A 10,197-nucleotide genomic window follows, 5' to 3' on the forward strand; every position below is an offset into this window, starting at 1 on the left:
CTAAAACGTAAATAATTGCTAAAAATTTAAAACGGGATAAACTGTTTCCAATACCGGATAAAAACAACCTGAAGCGTGTTCCAGTTCACGCGCACCAAACAGTATAATCCATCTGGAGTGACACTTCCAAAGAACAGCCGTACTTCTTCATTTCTCAAAAGAAAAACATCATCACCAATTTCTAAAGACTGTGTTGACATCTAGTGGAAGCCATAGGAACTGCAACCAGGTTCCTATTAAATAGGGCTTTCAATAGAAATACATGGGAAATACTATGACCTCAATTTCTTTTTTCCCTGGATGGTTTTGTCCTCGGGTTTTCACCTGCCAAATCAGTTCTGTTATACTCACAGACATTATTTTAACCGTTTTAGAACCTTTAGAGTGTTTGCTATCCAAGTCTACCAATTATAAGTGTATCCTAGCTTCTGGGCCTGAGTAACAGGCAGTTTACATTGGGCATGCTTTTCATCCAGACGTGAAAATACAGCCCCCTATCCCTAAGAAGTTTTAAGGAGGCTAATGATTCCGATACTTAAGCTTCCAAAACTGTACCGCAAGCGATGCGTGTTAATGTTCAGACTGAATGTCAGGGCTCTTTTCAAAACTCCCCTGTAGAGAAGACGCTTTCGTTCAATGACTCTTATGTGTAATGTAATGGAACTGAAAGTCATGATCAAGGACTAGGAAAGTCATATGCTGTCTCAGTCTGCCTCGCAAGATGGTCTGGAGTATTAATAATACACACGTGTTATTCAAAGGCTTTCACATTCCTAGGATATCCGGGCAGCGAACTTATACAAACAATAGCATTACTTGTTGAGTTAGACAAGCATAATTTAATTTACAACTTTATTCTTACAAATGTAGGGGTTGATCACATCAGAGCTAATGCAAAGTAGCAGTTACTGAAATTCTCACTCGAGGATAAAGTGATTAACAGATATTAAGCATGGGAAACATACAAGACATGAAATGAGCTATTATTTTATTCACATCAACTGACATAAGTGTAACTCTTGCGATTTCCATATTAACAGAGTTGATTGGAATTTGTTTTAATACATCTAATTTAAACTAACAGTAGACAGTTAAAACAGTACATATTTTATTTTCATCCATAAAAGTATTAATATTTGATCAGTACTTTAGATCTAGAGGGCCACTGTACAACTAGAATAGTATTGTCTGCACTAAAGTGCCTGTGAGAGGAAGCTACAAGACTATTGAGAAGCAGCCATAGTGTGTGTCATCAATATGAGGAGGTGTTGAAGGTGCCCGCCCCCAGGGGTCGGTGGGAGGCAAAGGGGGAGAAGTCCTCGCGGGCATACATGATGACGTCGCTCAGATTTCGCAGTAAGAGGAACTGCAAGAAGTCGGCCATCATGACACCGAGATCCGGGAGCTGATGATGAGTCATATTAGTCTTGGAGTGACTATACCTGTGTGTTGTAGCTAGCTAACTAGCTAGCCAATGTGTGTCTGTGAGATGTCTCATATTGTACACCATGCTGCTACAGTAGGAATACAGACAGTGCACAACTACTGCCCATGAATGTGTAATAGCGCTTTCTTCATTCTCTCACAGACAATACCTCTTGGATACAAAGAAGTTGATGACTCAAGAGGAGATGTGAAAGGTCTCATAACAACAAACTCCCCTTGCATCAAAGTGACTCTGAACACCTCATATGCAAGTATTCCCTTTGTTGAACTGTAGTATTCATTATAAGCATTAGTAGTATATTTTATATAACTGTTCCTGCATACTGCTGTGTAAACTCACATCGGACTCCAGAGCAAATAAACATAGTCTTGAATACAAGTGATGTCTACTTATTTGCTATATTGACAGACTAATCTACCGTTTCATCAAAACATGTTTACTCGCCAACAAATCAGTTTAAATGATTTACCAACTCCCTGCATAATTTGTTTTAGCAGTACGACTGAAGCTAGTTTATCCAAATACATTTGATGAATATCACAATGAAATGATCAAGAAGTTGAAGTCAACACTTTGTTGGTTTCTGATGCATCTGGAATCATTTAGCCACTTGTCAGTACACGTGTAAAAAAAAATGATTTAAAACCCTTTTATATACATATGTACAACAGCTAGCAATATGTATACCACAATGCAGTTGTGAGCATACTAGACGTTCTGTACTATACTCAGTGGTGATATTAGCATGTACATCTTGGTGGGGCAAATAAATATATAAATGGGATGCATGCCAGCAGAGCCACTACACTACATAACACTAAACAATACATTAAATACACTATAACGGTGACAAACGATGCCCTCAAACTGTTAGGGCCTACATAAAGCTGTCCCAACAGCAGTCCCAACATCTTACCACTGCTACACCTGGCTATCAGCGGAGCCTTGTCTGGCAGCGAAACAGTTAATTCAGCCTCATTTACTGCCTTTAAAAAAAAACATAACTGATATTGCTGGCCTGCTTAAACAAATGTGGTTTCTAATGACAATTGAGATGTACAAACTATGGCATAAGGGGACGACAAGCGGATAAGAGGCAATCCGTAATTTCGATTAAGACATTCATGAGCGTGCTAGGACGGACGTTGTCAATATAACTATTTGTTTAGCAGTTTTGAAATGTACAGCGACAGAATTCAGAACATGGGACATTCTAACAGTGTTCTCCCTGTACACCAAGACAGAACCGTAGGATAAATAAAGAGGGCATATAAGCAGACAATAAAAGCTCTTACAATATTCGATGATTACATTTCTCTAAAACAGGTTATAGGCTACATGTGCACCACCAAGTCAGAACAGTAGGTGATATTAAGAGGGGTAAATAGACCAAATTATTAGGGTGAGGCACATGGACTACTAACATCTTACTACACAACATACACTTAGTGTTACTTTTTTAGCTACAGTATACATATCTCTCTGGCATATCACATAATTTATGCAACAGCACACAATACATTTTTGGACTCACCTTGTTGTGCTGTGCTCACTTAGACAGGAAGGTGGCGCGCGGAGGTTCTTTGTGGGCAAATTTTGTATTCTCTGGATTTGTAGTGCTTTCAAAACAATTGGGAAATCTGAAGAAAAAAACAAGGTTGAATCATAATGATGTCATTGATCTTCAGGTCGTAGCTCTAGAAAGAGACTGCAAACAAAAAAGTGTACAGTAGCCAGGTATGTGTTTTGTTACACCCAGTCTATAATAGGGCATTGAGATGTTAGCAAAGATGTGAAAAAGTTTGAGGGGGGGGCTTGACTTGTAGACAGTCTCGTCGTTTGTTGTTGAGTATGCACACCTACTGTTGTGCTGTTAAGCAGCCACGCACTGCCAACAATAGAGTAAATAGGCTAGGAGAGTATACTAACAGACCCTCTCCCCCATGCCAAAGAACTGACTGCAAGGGTCTGAAAAGTTTGAGGAGTGTATTGGTGATTTTGTTTTCTCAAGAGAGTATTGTGCTTTCATAAATGCCTTTGGCTCTCCTGGCTTGTTTCAAAGTCAGATGATGTTGAGCTTGAGCTTATTCCAGGCTGAAAGCTTTCATCCAAATGGTCTCAGGCGCTGTACTACTAAAGCTGAGGTCAAGTCATCGTCATCAGGATTAGTATGTAGGGCACCCAGTAGTCAGTGATTAGCCAAAATTGTACTACTTTACCCCCATCAATATACACTCAAACAACATACTATATCCACCCACCCCCTCATGTCAATAGATAATCCATACTAACCTTCACACACAATACCCACCCCAGTCAGTCACCCACACCATCCCCTCCTTACTAATTCCTCCTTTTCTCCAAATTAGACTTCAAACCATGCATGAACAACCAACTAAGACTCCATAATAAAGAGAAAACTACAATAGAAGTTGTAGCCTACTTGTAAACACACCAGCTATTACAAAAAGATCATATAGACCATGTTTATGCCTGGCTCCAGTATTTTCATTGCTCATCATGGAGTCATGGAAAGATTTAGTAGATTTTAGTACGATTTTAGAAGGTGACTTACACTAGGTCCTGGTGCTGCGCTTGATGTTGATGCATCTGCAGATGTTGATGGGATTGGAATCTAAATAGAACACTGTCACGTTAGCCTCTGCGGTAGTTAGTTAGCCAGATAGCTAACGGTTAGCTAACGTAACCTAACGAAGCTAACATTAGCTTACAAAGTTAAAAATCACATTGCCAGAGAGCAGCTGCCTAATTACATTGATATGCTTTGGAATGTTTAGCGAGTGTATTATTAAAGCTAGCTAGCTAGAGTTTGGTTTAGATACACAAATGCAGTTTGCTAGCTAGCTAGTTAGTTAGCTAGGTAAAGTTAGCTACATTACCTCAGCTTGACTTTTTTTCTGCTGCACGGATGTTGGCTGATCGGATAGCTCCCTCTTTGAAGTGAAGGGAAAATCAATAGAATGGCATCTCTTTCCAATGTTCGACGACATGCCAACCCCATCAGTTGAAAACCTCAGTTCCAATCCGAAATCCTCTGGCTGAAAGTGCTGGCTACGAACACAGACATTTATATATTTCTCCCACCTCCACGGGTGGGGTGGGTGGGGGGGGTCCTCCACATCCTGAATACTGGATATTATGGTTTGCTTACAACCAGGCAATGTACAGTAGTTGGCCCGTTTCTGCAGGTGAGAAGCAGAAACGCAGGTATTTGAGTGTAGTGAGGAAATTCTAACTTTTTATGACACATGATATGTTAATAACATATTCATGGACATACGAACAGTCTTCATAGCAAATGCTATCTGGCTGGGGGATATTCCTTTCTCATATCAAGTCTCACTTTGTGATCAATTCCACACATCTGTTGTTTGTCATGTAGACTACGAGGGTGTATCTTTGCTATAAAACATCTTTGGTAAAAGACCAAGTCTATATGATGGCAAGAACAGCTCAAATAAGCAAAGAGAAACGACAGTCCATCATTACTTTAAGACATAAAGGTCAGTCAATACGGAACATTTAAAGAACTTTGAAAGTTTCTTCAAGTGCAGTCGCAAAAACCATCAAGCGCTATGATGAAACTGGCTCTCATGAGGACCGCCACATGTATGGAAGTCCCAGCATTACCTCTGCTGCAGAGGATAAGTTCATTAGAGTTACCAGCCTCAGAAATTGCAGCCCAAGTAAATGCTTAACAGTTCAAGTAACAGCTACATGTCAACATCAACTGTTCAGAAGAGACTGAGTGAATCAGGCCTTCATAGTTGAATTGCTGCAAAGAAACCGCTACTAAAGGACACCAATAAGAAGAAGAAACTTGCTTGGACCAAGAAACACGAGCAATGGACATTAGACCGGAAGAAATCTGTCCTTTGGTCCGAGTCCAAATTTGTAATTTTTGGTTCCAACTGCCATGTCTTTGTGAGACGCAGAGTAGGTGAACGGATGATCTCCGCGTGTGGTTCCCACATGAAGCATGGAGGAGGAGGTGTGATGATGTGGTGGTGCTTTGCTGGTGACACTGTCTGTGATTTATTTAGAATTCAAGGCACACTTAACCAGCATGGTTACCACAGCATTCTGCAGCGATATGCCATCCCATCTGGTTTGCGCTTAGTGGGACTATCATTTGTTTTTCAACAGGGCATTGAAAACACACCCCCAGACTGAGTAAGGGCAATTTGACCAAGACGGAGAGTGATGTAATGCTGCATCAGATACGTTGGCCTCGACCCGACCTCAACCAGTTGAGTTGGTTTGGGATGAGTTGGACCCCAGAGTGAATGAAAAGCAGCCAACAAGTTCTCAGCATATGTGGGAACACCTTCAATACTGTTGTTAAAGCATTCCAGGTGAAGCTGGTTGAGAGAATGCCAAGAGTGTGCAAAGCTGTCATCAAGGTAAACTGTGGCTACTTTGAAGAATATAAAATATATCTAGATTAGTTTAACACTTTTTTGGTTACTACATGATTCCATACAGTGGCTTGTCGAAAGTATTAACCCCCCTTGGCATTTTTCCTATTTTGTTGCCTTTGCAACCTACAATTTTGGAGTTTGTATAATTTGATTTACATAACATGCCGACCACTTTCAAGATGGAAAATATTTGTTATTGTGAAACAAACGTGAAGTAAGACAAAAAAACGGAAAACTTGAGCGTGCATAACTATTCAGCTCCCCCCCATTTAAAAAAATACTTTGGAGAGCCACCTTTTGCAGCAATTAGAGCTGCAAGTCTATTGGGGTATGTCTCTATAAGCTTGACACATGTAGCCACTGGGATTTTTGCCCATTATTCAAGACAAAACTGCTTCAGCTCCTTCAAGTTGGATGGGTTCCGCTAGTGTACCGCAATCTTTAAGTCATACCACATATTCTCAGTTGGATTGAGGTCCGGGCTTTGACTAGGCCATTCCAAAACATTTAAATGTTTCCCCTTAAACCACCCGAGCGTTGCTTTAGCAGTATGCTTAGGGTCATTGTCCTGTTGGAAGGTGAACCTCCGTCCCAGTCTCAAATCTCTGGAAGAGTGAAGCAGGTTTCCATCAAATAATTTCCCTGTATTTAGCACTATCCATCATTCATTCAACTTCTGAAGGTAATTGGTGTCACGTTCTGACCTTAGTTTTTTTGTTATGTCTTTGTTTTAGTATGGTCAGGGCGTGAGTTAGTAGTCTATGTTCATTTTTCTATGTTGTGGTTTTGTGTTTGGACTGGTATGGTTCTCAATCAGAGGCAGGTGTCATTTGTTGTCTCTGATTGAGAATCATACTTAGGTAGCCTTTTCCCACCTGTGTTTTGTGGGTGATTGTTTTCTGTTGAGTGTTTGTATCTGCACCAGACAGAACTGTTTCGGTTTTGTTTGTTCATTTTGTTGTTTTTGTTCAGTGTTCTATTACTTTATAAAAAATATGGACACTTACAACGCTGCGCATTGGTCCTCACCTTCTTCCACCGCCAACGGCCGTTACAATTGGTTGCAACAATTCTTATTTAGGGGCTTCAAAGCAAAGGGGGTGAATACATATGCACAAACCACTTTTTCAATTTTTCATTTTTTTTTTCATTTCACTTCACCAATTTGGACTATTTTGTGTATGTCCATTATATGAAATCCAAATAAAAATCGATTTAAATTACGGGTTGTAATGAAACAAAATAGGAAAAACGCCAAGGGGGATGGATACTTTTGGAAGACACTGTATCGGTTATTTAATCGTTTTGATGTCTTCACTATTATTTTACAATGTAGAAAACAGTAAAAAAAAAAAAAAATCCCTTGAATGAGTATGTGTGTCCAAACCTTTGACTGGTACTGTACACGACCAACTGACATGCACCTTTTTCACGAATACCTGGAACACCGACGGAGCATTGGCTAATCCATAAAGCATCACCAGGTACTGGTAGTGCCCAGACATTGTGCCATAGGCCGTCTTCCATTCATCTCCCTCCCGGATGCGGATCAAATTGTAGGCACTCCGCAGGTCCAGCTTAGTGAAAAACCCAGTGGAGCTGTTCGATGACGGCCAGCACCAACGGGAGGTGGTGATGGCATTAAGACCTCTGTAGTCTTTTCACGGATGTAGAACCCCACTCCTTCTTGGCCACAAAGAAGAAACCCTGTCAGAGAGCATCCTGGAGGTACTCCACCATAGCCTTGGTTTCAACCACCGACAGCGGGGTAGAGGCGGCTGCGCGGAGGCGCAGAGTCTGTTATGTTAGCAGGACGATGACACAGTCCCAGGGGCAATGAGGAGGGAGACAGGTGGCGCGGGTCTTTCAGAAAACCTCCCGGAGATCCTGGTAAACCTCCTGGGATGTTGACCTGGAAGGCAACCACAGGACTCCCAACCGACGTGAAACCACAGGGTAAGGGAAAGCAGGTGTTCCGACATCCGGGTGCCCAGGCAGTGATCTCCATCCTCGACCAGGAGATGGTGGGGTCATGGCGTTGGAGCCACTGGAGGCTGAGGATTACTTTGTGTACGGGTGCCTGGATGATGAGGAGGGAAAGGCTTTCTTGGTGCACGGTGATGGTGAGTGGTGCTGTGATGTGTGTGATTGTCCCAGATCCCAGTGGTCGGTTATTAAGCACCTGAACTGAAAACGGAGAGGAGAGAGGGTATGATGTTATGTTCAGGGAGGATGCAAGGTCCTGGTCCATAAAATTCCCTGTGGTACCGGAGTCCACTAGAGCTGTAGAAACAGCACGAGGGACAGCCAGCTAGTAAAATCTGTACTACAAAGGGTTTGGTGGAGAGTGATGATGATGGGATACTCACACCAACTCCAGGAGACAGATGAACACGTGACCGTGATTTTGTAACCTGCTATATTTTTCATGTCTCTGACAACAGTAGAAATGTATTACCTTTTAATGTGTCATGAACACAACCGTCATGATATTCTCATCCGACTGTCAAACAAATCACCTCAAAAAGTAGGCCACCTGTGCTTATTTGTCCACTACAAAATAACTCCAGCAGTACTCAGACCCCTTCCCTTTTTTCCACATTTTGCTATGTTGTAAAATTGATTAAATAACTTTTTTTCCCTCATCAATCTACACACAATACCCCATAATGGTTTTTAGAAACACCTTATTTACATAAGTATTTGGACCCTTTGCTATGAGATTTGAAATTTAGCTCAGGTGCATCCTGTTTCTATTGATCATCCTTGAGATGGTTCTACAACTTGATCGGTCAATTCTATTGATTTGGAAAGGCACACACCTGTCTATATAAGGTCCCTCACTTGACAGTGGATGTCAGAGCAAAAACTAAGCCATGAGATCAAAGGAATTGTCCGTAGAGCTCCAAGACAGGATTGTGTTGAGGCACAGATCTGGGGAAGGGTGCCAAAAACATTTTTGCAGCATTGAAGGTCCCCAAGAACACAGTGGCCTCCATCATTCTTAAAAGGAAGAAGTTTGGAACCACCAAGACTCTTCCTAGAGCTGACCACCCGGCCAAACTGAGCAATCGGGGGAGACGGGCCTTGGTCAGAGAGGTGACCAAGAACCCGATGGTCACTTTGACAGAGCTCTAGAGTTTGCCTGTGGAGATGGAAGAACCTTTTAGAAGGACAACCATCTCTGCAGCACTCCACCAATCCGGCCTTTATGGTAGAGTGGCCAGACGGAAGTCACTCCTCAGTAAAAGGCACAAGACAGCCTGCTTGGAGTTTGCCAAAAGGCACCTAAAGGACTCTCAGACCTTGAGTAACAAGATTCTCTGGTCTGATGAAACCAAGATTGAACTCTTTGGCCTGAATGCCAAGCGTCACTTCTGGAGGAAACCTGGCACCATCTCTACGGCGAAGCATGGTGGTAGAGTCAACTATAGGCCTACTGTAATTCATGTACACTTGTTGGATGGATTGGATGCACATTGGTGTCTAGTTAGCTGCCCTCAGGACATTCCCATAATTTTTGCCAATAAAATGTCACATCTACTGTATATTACTCTGATTATTTGAGGAATACCCATTGCAAAGAGCAAATACACACTGATTTCACGGGTTTCACAAAAAGGTCTGTCCCCCAGATTTGAAGGTTCTTAGCACTTGCTTTACATTTGGGCTCATATACAGTAGTGTCAATATCACAAAGTACAGTATAGGGATTTTTTAGGGAATTAACAACTGCTACATTCATCTTTTTAATGATTTATTATGTATTTTGATGACCACATTATTGACATTTCGTGAAAACAGATTTGTTTACTGCTAGTTAGCTTGTCTAGCCACAAACAGTTGTGATCATTTGGCCACAAACACAAATTACACTCACCTGAGACTGTTTGAGATGAGATCACTGAGCTATAATAAGAACAAGCAGGTCCGGGACAAGAGCGCGTGATTGGTTTCCATCGTTTTTCCTTCTGCAAGGAAGAGCTATGGAAACAGCATGAATATAAATCGTTAATAACTTTGGCATGATGGGAGAAAGACAATTAATGGAATATTCTGTGCAAGGAGATAGTTGAAGTCTATATTTAAACAAGCAAATCAAATCATGTTTCTGTGTAATTCCAACAGCGCTTTGAAATAGGAATATTTGACAAGTGTTTGAACCGCAGGTGCATTTTTCATTACAATCCTGTCTTTCCTTTGACAAGCATCACCAGCTCTGAGACAGGAGACGCAAATATTGAGATTCTGTAAGAGTCTGAATGCTCAGGGAACATTTCATAATCCATGTAAAGCATAGCTAAATAC

The 10,197-nt window shown here is 41.5% G+C and overlaps 1 long non-coding RNA gene across 1 annotated transcript; it reads right to left on the reverse strand.

Moving 5' to 3' along the window:
- Positions 1–833: 833 nt before the first annotated feature.
- Positions 834–4,557, reverse strand: LOC112219077. Its single transcript, XR_002948679.2, has 4 exons — positions 4,348–4,557; positions 4,023–4,082; positions 2,982–3,087; positions 834–1,405 (listed from the first exon to the last, which is right to left on the reverse strand). It is a non-coding gene; the product is annotated as an uncharacterized LOC112219077 (long non-coding RNA).
- Positions 4,558–10,197: the final 5,640 nt, after the last annotated feature.

The sequence above is a fragment of the Oncorhynchus tshawytscha genome, linkage group LG19, assembly GCF_018296145.1.
Source record: "Oncorhynchus tshawytscha isolate Ot180627B linkage group LG19, Otsh_v2.0, whole genome shotgun sequence".
Taxonomy (NCBI): Eukaryota; Metazoa; Chordata; class Actinopteri; order Salmoniformes; family Salmonidae; genus Oncorhynchus; species Oncorhynchus tshawytscha.